The sequence below is a fragment of the Scomber japonicus genome, chromosome 21 (genome assembly GCF_027409825.1).
Source record: "Scomber japonicus isolate fScoJap1 chromosome 21, fScoJap1.pri, whole genome shotgun sequence".
NCBI lineage: Eukaryota > Metazoa > Chordata > Actinopteri > Scombriformes > Scombridae > Scomber > Scomber japonicus.
Genome location: NC_070598.1, coordinates 28,637,511 through 28,661,289, shown reverse-complemented (window position 1 = coordinate 28,661,289; position 23,779 = coordinate 28,637,511). Strand labels below are relative to the sequence as shown.

The 23,779-nt window shown below is 48.3% G+C and overlaps 16 non-coding genes and 3 pseudogenes across 16 annotated transcripts; all 19 read right to left on the bottom strand.

Annotated features, from left to right (window-relative positions):
* Positions 1 to 7,874: 7,874 nt before the first annotated feature.
* On the bottom strand, positions 7,875 to 7,937 carry LOC128382885 (uncharacterized; annotated as a pseudogene).
* A 570-nt stretch (positions 7,938 to 8,507) lies between these two features.
* LOC128382906 (U2 spliceosomal RNA) lies at positions 8,508 to 8,698 on the bottom strand. The gene has a single exon (XR_008323830.1). It is a non-coding gene; the product is annotated as a U2 spliceosomal RNA (small nuclear RNA).
* Positions 8,699 to 8,885: 187 nt separating this feature from the next.
* LOC128382922 (U5 spliceosomal RNA) lies at positions 8,886 to 9,000 on the bottom strand. The gene has a single exon (XR_008323840.1). It is a non-coding gene; the product is annotated as a U5 spliceosomal RNA (small nuclear RNA).
* Positions 9,001 to 9,227: 227 nt separating this feature from the next.
* On the bottom strand, positions 9,228 to 9,334 carry LOC128382939 (U6 spliceosomal RNA). Its single transcript, XR_008323856.1, has one exon. It is a non-coding gene; the product is annotated as a U6 spliceosomal RNA (small nuclear RNA).
* Positions 9,335 to 9,905: 571 nt separating this feature from the next.
* Positions 9,906 to 10,096, bottom strand: LOC128382903 (U2 spliceosomal RNA). The gene has a single exon (XR_008323827.1). It is a non-coding gene; the product is annotated as a U2 spliceosomal RNA (small nuclear RNA).
* Positions 10,097 to 10,283: 187 nt separating this feature from the next.
* Positions 10,284 to 10,398, bottom strand: LOC128382920 (U5 spliceosomal RNA). Its single transcript, XR_008323839.1, has one exon. It is a non-coding gene; the product is annotated as a U5 spliceosomal RNA (small nuclear RNA).
* Positions 10,399 to 10,625: 227 nt separating this feature from the next.
* On the bottom strand, positions 10,626 to 10,732 carry LOC128382938 (U6 spliceosomal RNA). Its single transcript, XR_008323855.1, has one exon. It is a non-coding gene; the product is annotated as a U6 spliceosomal RNA (small nuclear RNA).
* A 571-nt stretch (positions 10,733 to 11,303) lies between these two features.
* LOC128382916 (U2 spliceosomal RNA) lies at positions 11,304 to 11,494 on the bottom strand. Its single transcript, XR_008323835.1, has one exon. It is a non-coding gene; the product is annotated as a U2 spliceosomal RNA (small nuclear RNA).
* Positions 11,495 to 11,681: 187 nt separating this feature from the next.
* On the bottom strand, positions 11,682 to 11,796 carry LOC128382919 (U5 spliceosomal RNA). The gene has a single exon (XR_008323838.1). It is a non-coding gene; the product is annotated as a U5 spliceosomal RNA (small nuclear RNA).
* A 227-nt stretch (positions 11,797 to 12,023) lies between these two features.
* Positions 12,024 to 12,130, bottom strand: LOC128382937 (U6 spliceosomal RNA). Its single transcript, XR_008323854.1, has one exon. It is a non-coding gene; the product is annotated as a U6 spliceosomal RNA (small nuclear RNA).
* A 570-nt stretch (positions 12,131 to 12,700) lies between these two features.
* On the bottom strand, positions 12,701 to 12,877 carry LOC128382907 (uncharacterized; annotated as a pseudogene).
* Positions 12,878 to 18,227: 5,350 nt separating this feature from the next.
* LOC128382909 (uncharacterized) lies at positions 18,228 to 18,325 on the bottom strand (annotated as a pseudogene).
* A 187-nt stretch (positions 18,326 to 18,512) lies between these two features.
* LOC128382918 (U5 spliceosomal RNA) lies at positions 18,513 to 18,627 on the bottom strand. Its single transcript, XR_008323837.1, has one exon. It is a non-coding gene; the product is annotated as a U5 spliceosomal RNA (small nuclear RNA).
* Positions 18,628 to 18,854: 227 nt separating this feature from the next.
* LOC128382936 (U6 spliceosomal RNA) lies at positions 18,855 to 18,961 on the bottom strand. Its single transcript, XR_008323853.1, has one exon. It is a non-coding gene; the product is annotated as a U6 spliceosomal RNA (small nuclear RNA).
* A 571-nt stretch (positions 18,962 to 19,532) lies between these two features.
* On the bottom strand, positions 19,533 to 19,723 carry LOC128382902 (U2 spliceosomal RNA). Its single transcript, XR_008323826.1, has one exon. It is a non-coding gene; the product is annotated as a U2 spliceosomal RNA (small nuclear RNA).
* Positions 19,724 to 19,910: 187 nt separating this feature from the next.
* Positions 19,911 to 20,025, bottom strand: LOC128382917 (U5 spliceosomal RNA). The gene has a single exon (XR_008323836.1). It is a non-coding gene; the product is annotated as a U5 spliceosomal RNA (small nuclear RNA).
* A 227-nt stretch (positions 20,026 to 20,252) lies between these two features.
* Positions 20,253 to 20,359, bottom strand: LOC128382935 (U6 spliceosomal RNA). Its single transcript, XR_008323852.1, has one exon. It is a non-coding gene; the product is annotated as a U6 spliceosomal RNA (small nuclear RNA).
* A 570-nt stretch (positions 20,360 to 20,929) lies between these two features.
* On the bottom strand, positions 20,930 to 21,120 carry LOC128382895 (U2 spliceosomal RNA). The gene has a single exon (XR_008323820.1). It is a non-coding gene; the product is annotated as a U2 spliceosomal RNA (small nuclear RNA).
* A 187-nt stretch (positions 21,121 to 21,307) lies between these two features.
* On the bottom strand, positions 21,308 to 21,422 carry LOC128382915 (U5 spliceosomal RNA). Its single transcript, XR_008323834.1, has one exon. It is a non-coding gene; the product is annotated as a U5 spliceosomal RNA (small nuclear RNA).
* Between the last annotated feature and the right edge of the window lie 2,357 nt (positions 21,423 to 23,779).

The window sequence follows — 23,779 nt, the reverse complement described above, 5'->3', positions numbered from 1 at the left end:
GCCCAGCCAATCAGGTTGAAATATTTGTCTCAATTTGGAGAATCCAACTTTCTCAACCAATAGGAGAGCTGGATTTGTCCCAATTCTCCGCCATCTTTTCTCCCCGCCCCGCTGCCTTCATTCAGCCTTCAGACTGGAAACGGAGAGCATCTGGTAAGTGTAAAACTCACTTAATACTTATCTAAAGTGCTGTATGTATTAGCCGAATATTATGCCGTGTTAAATAAAAATATATGCTTGAATTTTGCTTCCCGTCGTCACGTTATACCACTCTTACTACTAACTACGTTATACTACTCTTAAATGGCTGTATTGCTAGCTGAGGTGTTGCCGCTAATGGCGGCGCGGTCTTGCTAGGTCCCGCTATTACTTGTAAAGTGCACATAATGTCTTTATTTATATCGGACTTTATATAAGAATTATTTTCTGAATTTATTTTTACATGTGTTTGTAACGGGACGCTTTGACGCGTTGTAACGGGACGCTTTGACACACATGTTGACACACAGACGACATGACAGGCGCCATATACCATGTAAAAAATCAATGAATATTTATTAAGTGCATTATATTTTCACACGTGTCACATATAAATCCTCTAGAGACATTATTAAACCTATGTTATAAGTTTCTGCATTACTTTCACACACACAGTGACATTTAAAAGAGAGAAATTATGAGCACAGCTGAACACTAATGTAAACCTATGTTTTTGCTGCATTACTTTCACACACACAGTGATATTTAAAAGAGAGAAATTATGAGCACAGCTGAACCCTAATGTAACTGTGTTGTCTTCTTGTGTTATACAGATCATTTTTGAAAGTATGACTGTAAGTACTACATGTGTCTTCACCCCATTTGCATTTCATATCTGTACTTGCACTTATCATAACGCTGATGTTCATTTTCTCTGCTTAGACTGAACATCCAACTTTTAGGAGAGCCCCCAACGGGACTCTCCTCCTAAAGGCTTCGGCCGAAGCACAGGCCCTGGCCAACCAGCAGGCAGTTGGGGGGTACAGGGCCAAGAAGCCAGAGGAGGTGGATGCAGAGGCCTGGGCCCACGTCGCCTCCGAGGGCGGCGACACCTCCAACGCCGCCCTCGTCCTGAGCCGGTGGAAGGTCCAGTTTGGCAAGTACCAGGGCAAGATCTTCCACTGGCTCCTGGAGAACGACGTGGGCTACGTCGTCAACCTGGTCGCCTCCCACCAGAAGGAGAGAGAGAGGACAGGGTCTCAGTCCCCCCTAATGGCCAACAAGGTAGAGTCAGAGCCTTCAGTCTGATATTTATACAACACACTTATAAGAGTGATGACAGCTTTACTTCTGTGTCAATTTACAGGATGCCCTTGTCCGCTACTCCTCGGCGTACCCTGACTTTGTGGAGGCAGTCAGGTTCCACCGTGCGTTCGAGGAGGCGCGGGCAAAGTCCCTCCAGCCCGGTCAGGAGGGACAGGCACTTGTTGGCTTTGGTGACTTTAAATCTGAGACCCTGCAGAGCCTGTACGAGTCGGAGGACAAGAAGAAAATCAGGTCAAATGTAATAAAATGTGAATAGTTATGTAGCTGCTGTGGTGATTACATTCATCTAACAAGCTCTCTGATTTGCACAGGTTTGTCAACTACCTCCGGAGGAAGGCCCCAGCTCCCAGGACACAGATGGAGAACGCCGTCCAGTACATCCGGAAGAGAGACAGGCAGAGAGCTGCTCCTGCTGCTGCTGGATCGTCCACCGCTGCTGCCACCAGCACCACCACCACCACCGGCACCAGCAGCACCAGCAGCACCAGCAGCAGCAGCACAGCCTCTGCCTGGGCCACCAAGAGTGGATCTACGTAAGTGTTTTAAAGCTGTGATGTTGAATAGATGCACTCTCTGCAGAGACGTATTTGTCATGTTGTGACATTATACATGCTGTTGTGTGTTTCTTCTCATTGTAGACCTCTTGACCCTGCCATAAAGGCCTTTCTCTCCGGGCGGCGTTCTCTGTCTGTGTTGGAAATGCAGGCCAAGCTGCAGAAGCTGATGCCACCAAAGCCTGCATTTCCAGGCAAGTTCCAGTACAGTCTGATCACATCCCAGAGTTCAACTTGACTGTTTTTCTCATGTTCGCTGTTTTTGCTCTTTGTTGATTCCCTCTGACTGTGTGACTGCAGCCTCCTCCAGACCAGCTCTTCCCTCATTGTCATCTGAGGAGCCATCAGATGAAGAGCTGGTCAAGGCGGTAGTTGACACTGAAGAGTGTAAGTAGTAAAAATAAAGTGTTAAATATGGAATATTGTTTATGAAAGAGAAGCTGGGATTCATTTTGACTGCTCTTAATATTTTCCTCTATACTCTGCAAATATTTCAGATTATTGAACACTGTATTTCTCTTTAAGCCTCCCAAGTACAGGCCCCTCTCTCTCTCTCTCCGACCGCTGCATCCACCTCCTGCCATCGCCGCTGCCACCACCGCTGCCACCACCGCCGCTGCACCGCGTCAGGGGGCTGGTGTCTCTGCCGTGCTGGAACCCAGTGATGAGGAGCTGCTGGAAGCATCGCAGGAGAACCTCCCCACGGAACCTCCAGCAGCCCTCATCCTGGACCAGCCCGCAGAGTCACCAGCTCCCTCCACAGCAGGACCGCCAGCAGGACCGCTGCCGCCGCCACCCGGAGAGGACTTGGAGGAGATGCCTGGGCCTGCCTTCCTCCCTCCTCCACCACCTGCTAGCAGTGCTGAGGTAAAGCTGTCTGTCACTAAACACTAAATGTTACCTGTCAGGTCTCAGAGGTCACTGCTGTCCTCACCCATAAAGTCATTTCCTAAAATATTAATAAGTATAAGTATAAGAATAAGTATATAAGTATAAGTGCTTTGTATGTTTGTCTTGTTCTCCCTCCAGCTGCTGCCTGTGTCCTGGCGGGCAGCTCTCACTGCGGAGCAGCAGCAGTGGATCGGTCGGGTGCTGTTTACCAGGAGCAGCACGGGGAGGGCTCAGCTCATCAATGAGCTGAACCTCTGGTGGTACCCTCCCCAAGCCCGGCCGATCTACAATCAGCCTCCCGCGTCCCCCGAACCCTTCTTCGCATGTCGGCTGTTTCTCTGGATGCCACACAGGATCTGGGGTCTGCAGCTGACATGCCCCCAGCCTTTGTGCACTGGGATCCTCACAAAGGCTGGGCTCTACAGGACCATCCGGAGGGTCCTGGACATCGACGGCTGGTATCTCATGGCCACTGAGTACCTGGAGTGCCGTCGATGCACGAAGAAGGTCGGCGGATGGTCACAGGGCATCATCAGGCAGCTGTCCCCCACCTACAGCTGCCAGTTTCCGGCTGTACTGACGTACAAGTGAGACAGACTTGTTATCGTTATATATATATATGTATGAGTGTTAGTTGTGATAAATGTGTATATAACTTTGTGTTGTGCTTCTGCAGGCTGTCCTGTGACCTGAGGGTGGTTGGACAGCTGAAGTCCCGCACTCTGGGCAATAGTGCGAATCAGCTGTACAACACCCTGCGGGAGCAACACTCTGACGCCTGGATGCGGAAAGCGATCAACTACCTCGGCGTTTGCGAGCAGTTCCTGGCCTTGTCCGGGGGGCATTTTCCACCACCGCCCCAAATGCCCCCTGTTCCATCACCCATCTGGCTGCTGACGGTCTTCGGCTACGATGTCCTGACGCGGCTGGATGAGTACAAGGCCAGGATCACGTCCACCTTCGGATCCATCTTGAAGATGGATTCGACCAAGATGGCAAGTTGTCTCTCACAATTTCATATTTTACACCACAGCTCTCTGTGTGTGTTTGTGTGTGTGTGTGTGTGTGTGCTCACTGACATTAACTTTTGAAATCCCCCCCCCCCCCCCCCCCCCCCTTCTCTCTTTCCCCCTGCCAGGTGACGAAGAAGCTCGCAGGTGCCGCCTCCGACACGGCCGCCTGGGTCTCTAATGTAGGGAATGAGCACGGGCAGGTCCTCATGAGCGTCCTCAAGGGGGGGGGGGCATCTTAGTTTTTTAAATTTGTTTTTATTTACTTTTTTTATAATAAAAAAACCTTTTAATGGTAAATACATGTGTCTGTCTTATTCTTTTTGCTTATTGCTATTAATGCTTCATTGTGTTCACCAGAGAGTCTGCAGCTAACTGTGGGTCATTATACAGTGGGTTTTATTTTAAAAAAGGTCAAAAATAACAGATAGAGCAGCAGAAACCACATTACATAAATCCACACAATATAATATATATAATTTAATACATTCATTACTCATTATTTTGGGAATCATAAAGACTACAAGTCTGCAGCAAACTGTGGGTTATTATAAAGTGGTTTTATTCAAAAAAGGTCACAAATAACAGCAGCAGAAATTACATTACATGAATCCACACACAAAAATGTACATATACACACACACACATACATATATATATTAGAGCTGTCAAAATTAGCGCATTATTAACTAGTTAATCCAACGCACCCTTATCGCCGTCAATTTAATTGACGCACGATTAACGCGCGGCCGTTGTTTTTGAGCCTTTGGTCTTTCCGTAGTAGGAGACGGTCATATGGGCGTTGCCTGACTATACAGAGGCGCGAACCTCGGCAAGCTAACGCCCTATGACTGACACCTGCAAGAAAAAGGACACGCTTGCAGCCGGCGTTTATACACAACAAAAGCAACAAAAAAGACACTGAGAGACATGGATAAGGCGACGTCGATTTTGAATGGAAAGTTTATCTTCAAAGCCCTGCCAGATGGTGGTATTGACAGGACAAAAGCGATATGCATTTACTGTAAATCTGTGTTTAGTTTCCACCGGAGCACGAGCAGTCTGAAGTATCACTTAGCTGCAAAGCATACAGCTGACGCGGAGAGCCCTCCGCCACCCTCTAATCTAAAACAAACGACTCTGGGTGGTGTGGCACGGAGACCACTAGACGTGTCCACCACCTGCCAACTTTCAACAGAGCTAGCTAAATGGGTGTCTACGTCTTGCAGGCCGATTAGTATTGTGGAGGACGAGGGTCTGCGCAACATCATTCGCATCGCCTCCGGTGACTATACGTATGCACTGCCTTGCAGAACTACTACAACAACAAAGATGCACGACTTGTATGAAGGTGAGAGAGCCAAAGTAGCGGAGGCTGTAGCTCAGACTAGCACTGTGGCGCTCACTGGTGACTACTGGACCTCACTCGGTAATCACAGCTACCTCGGCGTCACAGCACATTATTTTGACAGCAAGTGGGTGCTCAAGTCTCATGTGTTGACTGTTATGAAGACAGAGGAGAGGCACTTGGCCAACACAGTTGCAGAGCACTTCATGAAAGTAGCTCAGGAGTGGGACATTGAAAACAAAGTCAGCACATTGACCACCGATAGTGCACGCAATATGATAGCGGCGTCCAGGGAGCTCCCCTTTGAACACATGCCTTGCGCCGCACACCTGCTGCAACGAGCCATCACAGTGACTCTAAATAACAGCCCATTTGATGGTGTACTGGCAAAGTGCAGGAAAGTTGTGGGACATTTCAAACACAGCCCACCAAATGCAGCAGAACTGGAGCAGCAGCAAGTTGCTCATGGCTTACCAAAAGATGCTCTCACACAGGACGTTTCCACTAGGTGGAACAGCACCCTAGAGATGGTGAGGAGTGTTCTTAAAAATAAAGAACCACTGAAAAATACCCTGGCCCTGCATACAACCAAAGTCACCATGCCTACACCAGCAGAGATGGATAAACTGCAGAAGCTGGAGGCAGTGCTGGAACCCTGCAGGTAAATGATTGATATTGTTCTTGTGTGTGTGTGCGTGCGTGCGTGCATGTGGGTGATGGGGGAAGGGGTCTGGGAGTGTGTGATAGAGAGAGATGGGGGATGTGTTAGAGAAATGAGGAAAGGGCAAGAGAGAAAGAAAGCTGTTTGTGTCATAGGGGGGGGGGGGGGTCCTCAGCCCTATATAATTCATCTTAACAATTCTAACTTATGTTTTCTCTGTTCTGCAGGTACATAACTGAACTCCTGGGAGGAGAGAAGTATGTATCCTCTTCAGTGGTCCTGCCAGCCCTGTCCCATCTCTACAATGCCATGCAGGTCTCTGAGGATGACCCAGCATACCTGGCGAAATTCAAGGAGGCCCTCATGAACGATCTGGATCAGCGAAAAGACAAAACCAACATGGAATGGCTTAAGGTTGCGACGGCTCTCGACCCGAGGTTTAAGGACCTAAAGTCTCTCAACAAAGCTGACAGGGCTGGGGTGTGGCGTTCCATCACTGCCTTGCTCAGGGGGATAAGCCCTGCCCAACCGGAACAACCGACGACGTCTGAGCCTCCCAAGAAAAGGTTAGCTCTCATGTTCGCAGAGTCTTCAACTGATGACGAGGAGGACACTATTGAGACTTGTCTAGCCCGCTACAGGGCGGAGCCCACTATTGACTTGGAGGCATGTCCGCTGGAGTGGTGGTCCAACCATGAAGGTGCACACAGCTTGATGGCCCGCCTTGCACGCAAGTACCTGGCAACACCTGCCACCTCTGTACCATGTGAGAGATTGTTTTCACTGTCTGGGCACATTGTTCAGAAGAAGCGAGCCTCCCTGTTAGCTGAAAATGTCAACAGGCTCGTCTGTTTGAGCGACTGGCTCAGTCCAGAGAGTCCCAAGAAAACATAAGTGTACTGGATACTATTATGTTTTGTGTTTGTCTGTCTTTCTGACTCTGGATGAATATGACGCAGACTATGGCTGAATATTAGACTGACTTGATGAATATGACAATGACTGGATGAATATACTGACTGGATGATTAGTGTACTAACTATGGATCAATATGACACTGACTGGATACTGGATACTGTGATGGATGCTGGATTTTTACTATGGCTGAATAGCTGTTATTATTATAGGTTACATTATGCCTAACTGCACTTATTTGAGTCCTATTCTGTATTGCACTGTTTGTTTTTGTTTTATTGTTTTTTTCTGCAGCATGCATTGGGCGTTCCTGCACTTTAAAAATCAGTACTACAACGCTGTATGTAGTGTGTGATATACCAACCTGTTATTTTTGTTGGGGTTGAGTGTATATATAATATATTATTTTTCCCTTTGCATCTTTTGGTTTGTAGTTTGCACTTATGGGGACTAATAAATATGCTGCATTTGCAGAAATCAAGTATTTGGCTACCCCTTTATTGATATATGATTATAAAATTGAAAATATCAGTTTAAGGTTGATTTAGAACAGATACAAAAGATGCGATTATTTTGTGATTAATCATGAGTTAATTATGGACAACCATGTGATTAATGGGATTAATTTTTTTAATCGACTGACAGCTCTAATATATATATATATACAGTATCTCACAGAAGTGAGTACACCCCTCACATTTTTGCAAATATTTTATTATATCTTTTCATGGGACAACACTATAGAAATGAAACTTTGATACAATTTAACAGTAAATCTATAAGCTATACAAGCTGTACACGCATATCAAAGTTTCATTTCTATAGTGTAGTCCCATGAAAAGATATAATAAAATATTTGCAAAAAAGTGAGTGACTTTTGTGAGATACTGTATATAATTTCATACATTCATTACTCATTATTTTGGGAATCATAAAGACTACAATCACTTTTGTCACCCACTACACCAGGCATGTCAAACTCACTGCTTGGTTGGAATGAAAACCTGCAGCCACATGGCCCTTTGTGGAATGAGTTTGACACCTGTGCACTACACACTACTACACTCAATGTCTAATCCTTGCTCCAACCGGGAATCGAACGCGGGTTCCCCGCTTCACATCTCGCAAGAGCAAAAGCCCCCTTCTCTCCCGCCTCCTCGCACAGAGAAGAACGTTCGGTACGCTCTCGCGGGGCCATGCTAATCTTCTCTGTATCGATTCCAATTTTTCATATGTACTGCCTTGGCAAGTACACAGGCAGACAGGTGCTGCTTCCCTTTTACTCCCCCGTGGGAAGAATGACCCCTTGGCCGCGGTGCGGTCCGGAGGGCAGTGGGCAGCACCCTTGCATGAAGCATGAAAAGAGCGATCAATCCCCTCGTGTGACCCATAGCAGGACAACCGAGAGCCTCTCAGACACACCCTGTGGACTCATCTTTATGACAAGCCTCGCTGTGGAATGGCCTTCATGCCAAACCTCTTATGCCCCCACAATCTCCCTCTGTGTGTGCCGCCCCAAGGTGCAAATCTCACACCGTGTCACGCTGCACTTTCCCCCCTATTCGACGCAGGTGATTTAGAGATACTGATGAAGATCCAGCAGGGGGCATGTCTGCTCTCCTTGAGACAGGCAACCTGCCATCTGCTGTGACTCAATCCCCCTGGCCAAAGTTGTATAAAATAATTCATAGGAAACAAAGATAATTTGCTCATTTTCAGGGGTGCTTGAACAACCTTGAGATGGATCTCAACTCGTCAGTGCTGCTAGGCCGGCCTACCTACTCAGTTAAGTCTTTTTTCATATTAAACAGAGAGAGAGAGAGAGGGGGTGCACCGTTCCTGGAGGTACTGCAATACCGGGTCGATGCGTGGAGTGGACGGAGCAAGCCCCTATTCCATCTCCCTGCTCCAAAAAGCAATTTAATATATGGTCCCCGGGTAGGGGACGTATAAGATATTAAACTGATAAGAACAGATACTACACTTGATCTTAGCCAAAAGGCCGAGAAGCGATGACCCCTGGACGTTGGCCGCCCCGGCCCACCTCCCGCAAGCTTCAGCCTCAGCGTGGTGCCGTCGTTTCAACGGGCTTGGAGAACGGCCGCTGCTTAGCAGCTCGGCCCCCCTAGGTGTGATACACGCAGCAAAACACGTCTTACTGAGGAAGGCCGCTCGCTTGTCTTTTCACAAACACAATGAGGCTCTGCCAAACGGCAAAGCCCGCCAAAAATAGATCTAACTCGTGGGTGTTCCTCTCCACGGAAGTCTTTAGTAAAAGGCGAAAGACTTGTACGTGATGAAGAGAAAGCCGAGTAAGTACGCCCCGCTCACCAACAGCAGACGAACACAACAGTGGTCCCAGTCACCCCCTTCACGGTGAGCCCCGACATGGTGAACACCCATTCCCCTACACCGCGCAGCAAGAGCAAGGCGCCAACTTTTTCTTGTCATGTTTTTAGATTTTGTGAAATGCGGCAAAGAGCTCCAGGCTTTCCAGCCACAGGACTAACGTCCTACTCGGGTGTTCCAGAGGAGCAAGGGTCAAAATGTGGAAACGCTTCACGATGTTGCGTGTCATCCTTTCGCAGGGGCCATGCTAATCTTCTCTGTATCGATTCCAATTTTTCATATGTACTGCCTTGGCAAGTACACAGGCAGACAGGTGCTGCTTCCCTTTTACTCCCCCGTGGGAAGAATGACCCCTTGGCCGCGGTGCGGTCCGGAGGGCAGTGGGCAGCACCCTTGCATGAAGCATGAAAAGAGCGATCAATCCCCTCGTGTGACCCATAGCAGGACAACCGAGAGCCTCTCAGACACACCCTGTGGACTCATCTTTATGACAAGCCTCGCTGTGGAATGGCCTTCATGCCAAACCTCTTATGCCCCCACAATCTCCCTCTTTGTGTGCCGCCCCAAGGTGCAAATCTCACACCGTGTCACGCTGCACTTTCCCCCCTATTCGACGCAGGTGATTAGAGATACTGATGAAGATCCAGCAGGGGGCATGTCTGCTCTCCTTGAGACAGGCAACCTGCCATCTGCTGTGACTCAATCCCCCTGGCCAAAGTTGTATAAAATAATTCATAGGAAACAAAGATAATTTGCTCATTTTCAGGGGTGCTTGAACAACCTTGAGATGGATCTCAACTCGTCAGTGCTGCTAGGCCGGCCTACCTACTCAGTTAAGTCTTTTTTCATATTAAACAGAGAGAGAGAGAGAGAGGGGGTGCACCGTTCCTGGAGGTACTGCAACACCGGGTCGATGCGTGGAGTGGACGGAGCAAGCCCCTATTCCATCTCCCTGCTCCAAAAAGCAATTTAATATATGGTCCCCGGGTAGGGGACGTATCAGATATTAAACTGATAAGAACAGATACTACACTTGATCTTAGCCAAAAGGCCGAGAAGCGATGACCCCTGGACGTTGGCCGCCCCGGCCCACCTCCCGCAAGCTTCAGCCTCAGCGTGGTGCCGTCGTTTCAACGGGCTTGGAGAACAGCCGCTGCTTAGCAGCTCGGCCCCCCTAGGTGTGATACACGCAGCAAAACACGTCTTACTGAGGAAGGCCGCTCGCTTGTCTTTTCACAAACACAATGAGGCTCTGCCAAACGGCAAAGCCCGCCAAAAATAGATCTAACTCGTGGGTGTTCCTCTCCACGGAAGTCTTTAGTAAAAGGCGAAAGACTTGTACGTGATGAAGAGAAAGCCGAGTAAGTACGCCCCGCTCACCAACAGCAGACGAACACAACAGTGGTCCCAGTCACCCCCTTCACGGTGAGCCCCGACATGGTGAACACCCATTCCCCTACACCGCGCAGCAAGAGCAAGGCGCCAACTTTTTCTTGTCATGTTTTTAGATTTTGTGAAATGCGGCAAAGAGCTCCAGGCTTTCCAGCCACAGGACTAACGTCCTACTCGGGTGTTCCAGAGGAGCAAGGGTCAAAATGTGGAAACGCTTCACGATGTTGCGTGTCATCCTTTCGCAGGGGCCATGCTAATCTTCTCTGTATCGATTCCAATTTTTCATATGTACTGCCTTGGCAAGTACACAGGCAGACAGGTGCTGCTTCCCTTTTACTCCCCCGTGGGAAGAATGACCCCTTGGCCGCGGTGCGGTCCGGAGGGCAGTGGGCAGCACCCTTGCATGAAGCATGAAAAGAGCGATCAATCCCCTCGTGTGACCCATAGCAGGACAACCGAGAGCCTCTCAGACACACCCTGTGGACTCATCTTTATGACAAGCCTCGCTGTGGAATGGCCTTCATGCCAAACCTCTTATGCCCCCACAATCTCCCTCTTTGTGTGCCGCCCCAAGGTGCAAATCTCACACCGTGTCACGCTGCACTTTCCCCCCTATTCGACGCAGGTGATTAGAGATACTGATGAAGATCCAGCAGGGGGCATGTCTGCTCTCCTTGAGACAGGCAACCTGCCATCTGCTGTGACTCAATCCCCCTGGCCAAAGTTGTATAAAATAATTCATAGGAAACAAAGATAATTTGCTCATTTTCAGGGGTGCTTGAACAACCTTGAGATGGATCTCAACTCGTCAGTGCTGCTAGGCCGGCCTACCTACTCAGTTAAGTCTTTTTTCATATTAAACAGAGAGAGAGAGAGAGAGGGGGTGCACCGTTCCTGGAGGTACTGCAATACCGGGTCGATGCGTGGAGTGGAAGGAGCAAGCCCCTATTCCATCTCCCTGCTCCAAAAAGCAATTTAATATATGGTCCCCGGGTAGGGGACGTATCAGATATTAAACTGATAAGAACAGATACTACACTTGATCTTAGCCAAAAGGCCGAGAAGCGATGACCCCTGGACGTTGGCCGCCCCGGCCCACCTCCCGCAAGCTTCAGCCTCAGCGTGGTGCCGTCGTTTCAACGGGCTTGGAGAACGGCCGCTGCTTAGCAGCTCGGCCCCCCTAGGTGTGATACACGCAGCAAAACACGTCTTACTGAGGAAGGCCGCTCGCTTGTCTTTTCACAAACACAATGAGGCTCTGCCAAACGGCAAAGCCCGCCAAAAATAGATCTAACTCGTGGGTGTTCCTCTCCACGGAAGTCTTTAGTAAAAGGCGAAAGACTTGTACGTGATGAAGAGAAAGCCGAGTAAGTACGCCCCGCTCACCAACAGCAGACGAACACAACAGTGGTCCCAGTCACCCCCTTCACGGTGAGCCCCGACATGGTGAACACCCATTCCCCTACACCGCGCAGCAAGAGCAAGGCGCCAACTTTTTCTTGTCATGTTTTTAGATTTTGTGAAATGCGGCAAAGAGCTCCAGGCTTTCCAGCCACAGGACTAACGTCCTACTCGGGTGTTCCAGAGGAGCAAGGGTCAAAATGTGGAAACGCTTCACGATGTTGCGTGTCATCCTTTCGCAGGGGCCATGCTAATCTTCTCTGTATCGATTCCAATTTTTCATATGTACTGCCTTGGCAAGTACACAGGCAGACAGGTGCTGCTTCCCTTTTACTCCCCCGTGGGAAGAATGACCCCTTGGCCGCGGTGCGGTCCGGAGGGCAGTGGGCAGCACCCTTGCATGAAGCATGAAAAGAGCGATCAATCCCCTCGTGTGACCCATAGCAGGACAACCGAGAGCCTCTCAGACACACCCTGTGGACTCATCTTTATGACAAGCCTCGCTGTGGAATGGCCTTCATGCCAAACCTCTTATGCCCCCACAATCTCCCTCTGTGTGTGCCGCCCCAAGGTGCAAATCTCACACCGTGTCACGCTGCACTTTCCCCCCTATTCGACGCAGGTGATTTAGAGATACTGATGAAGATCCAGCAGGGGGCATGTCTGCTCTCCTTGAGACAGGCAACCTGCCATCTGCTGTGACTCAATCCCCCTGGCCAAAGTTGTATAAAATAATTCATAGGAAACAAAGATAATTTGCTCATTTTCAGGGGTGCTTGAACAACCTTGAGATGGATCTCAACTCGTCAGTGCTGCTAGGCCGGCCTACCTACTCAGTTAAGTCTTTTTTCATATTAAACAGAGAGAGAGAGAGAGGGGGTGCACCGTTCCTGGAGGTACTGCAATACCGGGTCGATGCGTGGAGTGGACGGAGCAAGCCCCTATTCCATCTCCCTGCTCCAAAAAGCAATTTAATATATGGTCCCCGGGTAGGGGACGTATCAGATATTAAACTGATAAGAACAGATTTTTTTTCTTTCGAAAAAGTTTTATTGACACTCGTTCAGATTATTTCAAACAATGATTTACAGTTTAGATAAAATATTCACGTGGACATAGTATATACAATGAATTACAATAAATATGTGCAGTATGTAAAACCATATTTAAAACAATAAAACCAATTGTTCTAAAATGGTAATACAGGTTAAATAGCTGTTCATTTGTAAAACATATGTCAGGTGTTTATGTGATTGAGTGTCCATTAAAAGTCCATAAAAAGGAGTGCATCCGTTAAAAAGGGCTTTTTTTTTTCAATTCCATCTTTGTGCAGGAGCGCAGTGAGTCCCTACCAAGGATAACTCATTCTGCTCCCCCAAACATTTGGTCTCTCGGGATGCTGTCGTGGTGGTCAGAGGAGATCCTCGCCCTGATGCTCCTTCCCACCTGCCTCACCCGGAGAGCCAGGCCGCTGCTGCTGTGACCTTTTGCTGTGTGGCTCCGGCTCCTTCATCCGAATGGGCACAGAGGCGATTCTTCTTTGTGGCTGTGTCCTAGGCCTGCCGCCTGCAGCTACGGCCGTTTTGACCGTTGCTGCGGCCATTCGGATCACAGCCACGGGGGGGATCTGCATGTGCTTTCTTACCAGCAAGTTTCTGGAGGTCCATGTGGCGTCTTTGATGGCGGCTAGGGTGAGCCACTGTTTTGCAAAGTCTTTTGATGGTATTTTTTGCTGGCTCACCCCATATAGCACTAGTTGTTCTGTGAGGACCTCCCTTGCTGGTAAGTACGGGAATTGCAAGGAGCCGGCCGTTGCCCACTGGTCTACAGCAGCACTGCACTCCCAGAGCAGATGCCTCACCGACTCAGGCGCGCCACAACCAGGTCGGGGGCAGGTTGAGTGCGTTGACATGCCCCGGGAGTGCATGACGGACCTGACCGGGAGGATCTCATGAGCCACCATCCATGACAGGTCCCGGAGTCTGTTAGGGAGAGCAGGATGGTTGACGTTGCGCCAAACTGTTGTGGGCTCGCCGAGTGCGAGCCCGCGCACCGGACTCACTGGTTCCCGCTCCTGCACAACAGAGACAAGTGATCTGTGGTTAGTTAAAATCTGCAACTCCTCATGCTCAAGGTTAAAATGCCTTAAAAACTTCTGAATAAAAACATAGGCTGGCGGCAAGTTAAAAGACACAGGTATTCTTAGGTCCACATGTAAAATCTTAAGTTTTCTGAGGTAGGACCCCATCCAGAAGCGTGTCATTGCAGTTGTCTTGGGGTTTCTGGATGGGGTCATGGCTATTTTCATGTGTACTGTGGTGTATGTGCTTCCTAAAAACAGGTGTAGATCCGGTACTTCTTTTCCTCCTTTCTCCTTTGGCCTTTTCATAATTTCTCTCTTCAATCTTTCCCACTTGGATCCCCACAGAAAATAAAAAATGGCTCGCTCCAGATTTAAAAGCACATACCTAGGAGGAATAAAAACAGAACTGATCAATAAAAGCAAAGGTAAAATCACTGCTTTGATGATTAAAACCTTTCCTTCCATGGTCAGTCCTCTAAGTCCCCAGTATCCTAGTCTTTGTCTGACTTTCCCTACCACGTCTGGCCAATTTGTTTTCCCTTCCCCCTCCCTGTCAAATTTAATTCCCAGTATTTTTTGGTCAGTCTGGGTCACAGTCAGGGGGAGTCCTGTCGTCTCAGTCGCCGTCCATGGTCCATAAAATTGGGCTTGGGTCTTTTCTCTGTTTAATTTTGACACAGAGGCCTGTCCAAACCAGTCAGTCAAGTCCAGCGTCCTGTTGACAGATAAAAGGTCTGTACATAAAATGTTCACGTCGTCCATGTATAGGTTACACCTATTTCCCAGTGCCCCACTCCCCGGCAGTCCTACCCCATTGATTCGTTTGTCCTTTCTCAAGACCTGTGCCAGTGGTTCTATGCAGATGATGTAGAGGAGGGCAGATAACGGACACCCCTGACGGACACCGCAGTTAATGTCGACTGCTTTTGTCAGATGCCCATTAACAACAAATTTGCTGGTGATGCCCCGGTACAGCAATCCCACCCAAGCTATAAATCTTTCTGGGAACCCCATTTTTTGCAGGACCTGGAAGAGGTACTGGTGCGAGACCCGATCAAAAGCTTTCTCAAAATCTAAATTTAGTACTACTAGCCGGATGTTTCTGTCTCTCGCGTAACAGATGGTGTCTCTGATCAGTACGAGGCTGTCAGTGATCTTCCTCCCCGGGATGGCACAGGCTTGATCCGGGTGAATCACGTCTTCTAAAAACATAGACGTACGTGTCGCTAAAAGTTTGCTAAAAAGTTTACAGTCAAAGTTTAAAAGCGTGATTGGTCTCCAGTTTTTTAGGTCAGTCTTGTCGTTGTGTTTATAAAGGAGAGTCACTATCCCTACTCTAAAACTGTCAGGAAGCCGGTCAAGTCGTTCAAAATCCATAAAAACAGTAATCAAATCAGGTGCTAAAATGTCCCAAAAAGTCAGATAAAACTCCAAGGGAAGTCCGTCTTGTCCAGGGGACTTCCCTTTTTTAAAACCAGTCATACATTTATTTAACTCTAAAAAAGTAAAATCCTGGGATAAAAGCACACTTTTGTTTACTGTTTTTACAATGAATTTTAAAACTTCAGTCATGATGTCCATTTTTACAGGTTTTTCTTTGTACAGGTTTGAATAAAATATTTCAATTGTTTCCTTAATGTCGTCCATGGTTTCAGTTGTGCACCCATCTTCTTTTTTCAGCTTTGTAATGCCCCCCCCTTTATTCATAATTTTCCTGAAAAAATACCTTGTGCACTTTTCACCCTCCTCTATTTCCCGTTCTCTGCTCCTTAAAATGACACCTTTGCTTTTAATTTCTGATAGAACCGACATCTCTTTTTTGACTTGTTTAATTTCCTCATTAAAATCCATGCCAATCTGGTTTAGATTAAAATACCGTTGTAGTCGTTTCTGCAGTCCCATCATGCGTCTGTATTCCCTGTTCTTTCGATTCTTACCTGCCTGCCTAAAGAAAGTCTGCGTCTTTCCCTTCACCATTTCCCACCAGTGTGCACGTGTTTCGTAGAAGTCTTGAAGGGTCTGCCACTCTTTGTACCGCTCCCTGAACTGCCTAACTAGCTCCCTATCTTCTAAAAGGGAGCAGTTGAGTTTCCACAGACCACTTCCTGATGTCACGCCCGAAGAGAGTGAAAGGGTGCAAGAGAGCATAAGGTGATCGGAGAAGAAAACAGGAATTAATCTAGCATCGGTGGGTGGGCAGTCCCGTGTAAAAACATAATCTATGCGAGAGGCTCTGGTGCCATCACCACTGAACCAGGTGAAGCCCTCCTCTCTGGGATGCATGATTTTAAAACAGTCCTGAAGTTTAAAATCTCTACAAATGCCCTGCAATAAAACCGATGTTTTGTCTACTTTAAAATCTTCCCCTGCTCTTCTCCTATCTTCCCTACTCAGAATACAGTTAAAATCCCCCCCTACAACTAAAGGTGCCCTACCTAGCATGTGGGACTGCAAGTCTTCTAAAAGGTCATACCTGTCGTTCTTGTCGTTAAAACCGTAAATATTTAAAAGGTTGAAATCCTGTCCCATAAAAGCCAAATGTGCTAAAAGTGCCCGACCGTCTCTCACCACAGTGCTGCCCTTCACCAGAACTTGAGGGTTTTTGATTAAAATGGCCACTCCGTCATTTTTATTTTGATTGGATCCACTCCATATTGACATTTTTGGCCACATCTCCTCCCACTGTCTGTAATGTTTTAAAAACGGTAGGCTGCATTCCTGCAATAAAAACACATCTGACTTAAAGGAACTTAAAAAGGATAAAACACTCTGGGCTCTAACTCTCGACTTCACACTTCTCACATTAATGGTAGAGAAGGTGAGTGTCATGAGTATGGTTAAAAACAACAGGTAAGACATTTTAAAAGACTCAGAGGGTGTTAAAAAAACATTTAAAAAACAGTTAGGTAATTTCTTGTGAACAGAGCTCTTCCTTCATCTCTGCGGGTGAAAAATGAAGGGTTTGAGCTCTGTTCCCCTTTGGGACTCTGGGGGTTGGCCTCTGCTGCAATGTTGCATTTAATTTGGAGTCCCTGGGGGTCGATTGCAGAGCAATTGTTAAAAAAGAAACCTCATTGGGTGAATCGGAAGGGAAGACTCTGGGCTCCTCCACAGATGAACTGTCTGAGTGAGCCGCAACTCTTCCCTTCTTCTCCAACACAATGGGAGAATCCGAGGACAATTCAGACAAAGGCCTCTTAGTTTGCTGGGCATTGGGGAGGGAGGCATCCTCACTGTCATCCTGTGGTTGGTCTTCATTGCTAGCTCCGCCTTCTGCCTGCACCACCCCATCCTCTGGAGTGCTCTCCATTGGAGGGGTAAATGCAGGCCCCTCCCTCACTCCCTCCTCACCTGTTCCCTCTCTTCCAATCACAGGATTTGGAGGGAGATTTGAATTTTCCTGCCCAGCAACTTCAATTTGCTCTCCTAACTGTTCTGTCTGTCCGCCATCTTTTGCCTTGTCCGTGACTTTTGCAGCCTTCAATTTGTTGGCAAATGACTTTGGGCAATCTCTGAACAGGTGGTTTGTTTCCCCACAAAGATTGCATCGTCTGCCATTGGTGCACTCTTCAAAAGTGTGTCCAATTTCTCTGCATTTTCCACATACAATCTGCTGACATGCTTCAACCAGGTGCCCATGCTCACCACACTTGCGGCAGAGTTTGGGTTGGCCCTGGTAATGGATATAGCCCCTGTTCTCTCCCAGAACTACCATAGACGGCAGATGTTTCAAGCCCTGGAAGCCTTGGGGGTCCTGCCATTGTTGGATGGGGACCCTCCAAGCGCAATTCCAGATGCCGTCCTCATCTCTCACTTTCGTAGCCTGGCCTTTAACAGTGCAATATCTCCCCAGCCACAAACAAATGTCATCTGCATTCACTGTTTCATTGAACATTCTGACAATAACGGTTTTCAACGTATTGTCAGTCAGTTTCTCCACATTAAACACAGCAAACTGGGGTTTTACATTTTCAAATCGTACCCAAAATTCTCTTAGCAATACAGCAGTTCTGAAGCTTAAATCAAATCCCTTGTTGTATGGCAATGTTAAAATACAGTTTAGGTCTTCTGGCTTAAATTTCAACGTACCTTGAATCAATTTTCTGGAGAAGTCCAGCCTCGACATCTTCACAGATTCAACATCCTTGTTAGCAAAAGTAAAACGGACACTGTGGTGCCTCCGCATGCCGGCATGGTTGGCTGACATGGTGGAGGCACCACCAGCTAAAAACGGTTAAAAGAGAATAAAATCCCTTAAAACCAGATAAAAGACAAACTAAATAAACAGTAAGAGACTAAAAGGAATCTAGAAACTGTAATAAATTATCAAAAACAATAAATAAATAAATAAGTATTGCACACCACCCATAAGAACAGATACTACACTTGATCTTAGCCAAAAGGCCGAGAAGCGATGACCCCTGGACGTTGGCCGCCCCGGCCCACCTCCCGCAAGCTTCAGCCTCAGCGTGGTGCCGTCGTTTCAACGGGCTTGGAGAACGGCCGCTGCTTAGCAGCTCGGCCCCCCTAGGTGTGATACACGCAGCAAAACACGTCTTACTGAGGAAGGCCGCTCGCTTGTCTTTTCACAAACACAATGAGGCTCTGCCAAACGGCAAAGCCCGCCAAAAATAGATCTAACTCGTGGGTGTTCCTCTCCACGGAAGTCTTTAGTAAAAGGCGAAAGACTTGTACGTGATGAAGAGAAAGCCGAGTAAGTACGCCCCGCTCACCAACAGCAGACGAACACAACAGTGGTCCCAGTCACCCCCTTCACGGTGAGCCCCGACATGGTGAACACCCATTCCCCTACACCGCGCAGCAAGAGCAAGGCGCCAACTTTTTCTTGTCATGTTTTTAGATTTTGTGAAATGCGGCAAAGAGCTCCAGGCTTTCCAGCCACAGGACTAACGTCCTACTCGGGTGTTCCAGAGGAGCAAGGGTCAAAATGTGGAAACGCTTCACGATGTTGCGTGTCATCCTTTCGCAGGGGCCATGCTAATCTTCTCTGTATCGATTCCAATTTTTCATATGTACTGCCTTGGCAAGTACACAGGCAGACAGGTGCTGCTTCCCTTTTACTCCCCCGTGGGAAGAATGACCCCTTGGCCGCGGTGCGGTCCGGAGGGCAGTGGGCAGCACCCTTGCATGAAGCATGAAAAGAGCGATCAATCCCCTCGTGTGACCCATAGCAGGACAACCGAGAGCCTCTCAGACACACCCTGTGGACTCATCTTTATGACAAGCCTCGCTGTGGAATGGCCTTCATGCCAAACCTCTTATGCCCCCACAATCTCCCTCTTTGTGTGCCGCCCCAAGGTGCAAATCTCACACCGTGTCACGCTGCACTTTCCCCCCTATTCGACGCAGGTGATTAGAGATACTGATGAAGATCCAGCAGGGGGCATGTCTGCTCTCCTTGAGACAGGCAACCTGCCATCTGCTGTGACTCAATCCCCCTGGCCAAAGTTGTATAAAATAATTCATAGGAAACAAAGATAATTTGCTCATTTTCAGGGGTGCTTGAACAACCTTGAGATGGATCTCAACTCGTCAGTGCTGCTAGGCCGGCCTACCTACTCAGTTAAGTCTTTTTTCATATTAAACAGAGAGAGAGAGAGAGAGGGGGTGCACCGTTCCTGGAGGTACTGCAACACCGGGTCGATGCGTGGAGTGGACGGAGCAAGCCCCTATTCCATCTCCCTGCTCCAAAAAGCAATTTAATATATGGTCCCCGGGTAGGGGACGTATCAGATATTAAACTGATAAGAACAGATACTACACTTGATCTTAGCCAAAAGGCCGAGAAGCGATGACCCCTGGACGTTGGCCGCCCCGGCCCACCTCCCGCAAGCTTCAGCCTCAGCGTGGTGCCGTCGTTTCAACGGGCTTGGAGAACGGCCGCTGCTTAGCAGCTCGGCCCCCCTAGGTGTGATACACGCAGCAAAACACGTCTTACTGAGGAAGGCCGCTCGCTTGTCTTTTCACAAACACAATGAGGCTCTGCCAAACGGCAAAGCCCGCCAAAAATAGATCTAACTCGTGGGTGTTCCTCTCCACGGAAGTCTTTAGTAAAAGGCGAAAGACTTGTACGTGATGAAGAGAAAGCCGAGTAAGTACGCCCCGCTCACCAACAGCAGACGAACACAACAGTGGTCCCAGTCACCCCCTTCACGGTGAGCCCCGACATGGTGAACACCCATTCCCCTACACCGCGCAGCAAGAGCAAGGCGCCAACTTTTTCTTGTCATGTTTTTAGATTTTGTGAAATGCGGCAAAGAGCTCCAGGCTTTCCAGCCACAGGACTAACGTCCTACTCGGGTGTTCCAGAGGAGCAAGGGTCAAAATGTGGAAACGCTTCACGATGTTGCGTGTCATCCTTTCGCAGGGGCCATGCTAATCTTCTCTGTATCGATTCCAATTTTTCATATGTACTGCCTTGGCAAGTACACAGGCAGACAGGTGCTGCTTCCCTTTTACTCCCCCGTGGGAAGAATGACCCCTTGGCCGCGGTGCGGTCCGGAGGGCAGTGGGCAGCACCCTTGCATGAAGCATGAAAAGAGCGATCAATCCCCTCGTGTGACCCATAGCAGGACAACCGAGAGCCTCTCAGACACACCCTGTGGACTCATCTTTATGACAAGCCTCGCTGTGGAATGGCCTTCATGCCAAACCTCTTATGCCCCCACAATCTCCCTCTGTGTGTGCCGCCCCAAGGTGCAAATCTCACACCGTGTCACGCTGCACTTTCCCCCCTATTCGACGCAGGTGATTTAGAGATACTGATGAAGATCCAGCAGGGGGCATGTCTGCTCTCCTTGAGACAGGCAACCTGCCATCTGCTGTGACTCAATCCCCCTGGCCAAAGTTGTATAAAATAATTCATAGGAAACAAAGATAATTTGCTCATTTTCAGGGGTGCTTGAACAACCTTGAGATGGATCTCAACTCGTCAGTGCTGCTAGGCCGGCCTACCTACTCAGTTAAGTCTTTTTTCATATTAAACAGAGAGAGAGAGAGAGGGGGTGCACCGTTCCTGGAGGTACTGCAATACCGGGTCGATGCGTGGAGTGGACGGAGCAAGCCCCTATTCCATCTCCCTGCTCCAAAAAGCAATTTAATATATGGTCCCCGGGTAGGGGACGTATCAGATATTAAACTGATAAGAACAGATACTACACTTGATCTTAGCCAAAAGGCCGAGAAGCGATGACCCCTGGACGTTGGCCGCCCCGGCCCACCTCCCGCAAGCTTCAGCCTCAGCGTGGTGCCGTCGTTTCAACGGGCTTGGAGAACGGCCGCTGCTTAGCAGCTCGGCCCCCCTAGGTGTGATACACGCAGCAAAACACGTCTTACTGAGGAAGGCCGCTCGCTTGTCTTTTCACAAACACAATGAGGCTCTGCCAAACGGCAAAGCCCGCCAAAAATAGATCTAACTCGTGGGTGTTCCTCTCCACGGAAGTCTTTAGTAAAAGGCGAAAGACTTGTACGTGATGAAGAGAAAGCCGAGTAAGTACGCCCCGCTCACCAACAGCAGACGAACACAACAGTGGTCCCAGTCACCCCCTTCACGGTGAGCCCCGACATGGTGAACACCCATTCCCCTACACCGCGCAGCAAGAGCAAGGCGCCAACTTTTTCTTGTCATGTTTTTAGATTTTGTGAAATGCGGCAAAGAGCTCCAGGCTTTCCAGCCACAGGACTAACGTCCTACTCGGGTGTTCCAGAGGAGCAAGGGTCAAAGTGTGGAAACGCTTCACGATGTTGCGTGTCATCCTTTCGCAGCCGTGAAACACTTGTTCTCTGTCCCAATTGTCCCAATTCCCAGTTTTTCTTTTTCTTTTTCATTGAGCAAATCGGCCCAGCCAATCAGGTTGAAATATTTGTCTCAATTTGTCTCAATTTGGAGAATCCAACTTTCTCAACCAATAGGAGAGCTGGATTTGTCCCAATTCTCCGCCATCTTTTCTCCCCGCCCCGCTGCCTTCATTCAGCCTTCAGACTGGAAACGGAGAGCATCTGCTAAGTGTAAAACTCACTTAATACTTATCTAAAGTGCTGTATGTATTAGCCGAATATTATGCCGTGTTAAATAAATATATATGCTTGAATTTTGCTTCCCGTCGTCACGTTATACCACTCTTACTACTAACTACGTTATACTACTCTTAAATGGCTGTATTGCTAGCTGAGGTGTTGCCGCTAATGACGGCGCGGTCTTGCTAGGTCCCGCTATTACTTGTAAAGTGCACATAATGTCTTTATTTATATCGGACTTTATATAAGAATTATTTTCTGAATTTATTTTTACATGTGTGCTTGTAACGGGACGCTTTGACCCGTTGTGACGGGACGCTTTGATGCGTTTACACACGCGTTGACACACAGACGACATGACAGGTGCCATATACCATGTAAAAAATCAATGAATATTTATTAAGTGCATTATATTTTCACACCTGTCACATATAAATCCTCTAGAGACATTATTAAACCTATGTTATAAGTTGCTGCATTACTTTCACACACACAGTGACATAAAGAGAGAAATTATGAGCACAGCTGAACACTAATGTAAACCTATGTTATAAGTTGCTGCATTACTTTCACACACACACAGTGACATTTAAAAGAGAGAAATTATGAGCACAGCTGAACACATGTTATAAGTTGCTGCATTACTTTCACACACACACAGTGATATTTAAAAGAGAGAAATTATGAGCACAGCTGAACACTAATGTAACTGTGTTGTCTTCTTGTGTTATACAGATCATTTTTGAAAGTATGACTGTAAGTACTACATGTGTCTTCACCCCATTTGCATTTCATATCTGTACTTGCTGATGTTCATTTTCTCTGCTTAGAGTGAACATCCAACTTTCAGGAGAGCCCCTAATGGGTTAGAGTTAAAGTGTTAAATATGGAATATTGTTTATGAAAGAGAAGCTGGGATTCATTTTGACTGCTCTTAATATTTTGCTCTATACTCTGCAAATATTTCAAATTATTGAACACTGTATTTCTCTTTAAGCCTCCCAAGTACAGGCCCCTCTCTCTCTCCGACCGCTGCATCCACCTCCTGCCATCGCCGCTGCCGCCGCCGCCGCTGCACCGCATCAGGGGGCTGGTGTCTCTGCCGTGCTGGAACCCAGTGATGAGGAGCTGCTGGAAGCATCGCAGGAGAACCTCCCCACGGAACCTCCAGCAGCCCTCATCCTGGACCAGCCCGCAGAGTCACCAGCTCCCTCCACAGCAGGACCGCCAGCAGGACCGCCAGCAGGACCGCTGCCGCCGCCACCCGGAGAGGACTTGGAGGAGATGCCTGGGCCTGCCTTCCTCCCTCCTCCACCACCTGCTAGCAGTGCTGAGGTAAAGCTGTCTGTCACTAAACACTAAATGTTACCTGTCAGGTCTCAGAGGTCACTGCTGTCCTCACCCATAAAGTCATTTCCTAAAATATTAATAAGTATAAGTATAAGAATAAGTATATAAGTATAAGTGCTTTGTATGTTTGTCTTGTTCTCCCTCCAGCTGCTGCCTGTGTCCTGGCGGGCAGCTCTCACTGCGGAGCAGCAGCAGTGGATCGGTCGGGTGCTGTTTACCAGGAGCAGCACGGGGAGGGCTCAGCTCATCAATGAGCTGAACCTCTGGTGGTACCCTCCCCAAGCCCGGCCGATCTACAATCAGCCTCCCGCGTCCCCCGAACCCTTCTTCGCATGTCGGCTGTTTCTCTGGATGCCACACAGGATCTGGGGTCTGCAGCTGACATGCCCCCAGCCTTTGTGCACTGGGATCCTCACAAAGGCTGGGCTCTACAGGACCATCCGGAGGGTCCTGGACATCGACGGCTGGTATCTCATGGCCACT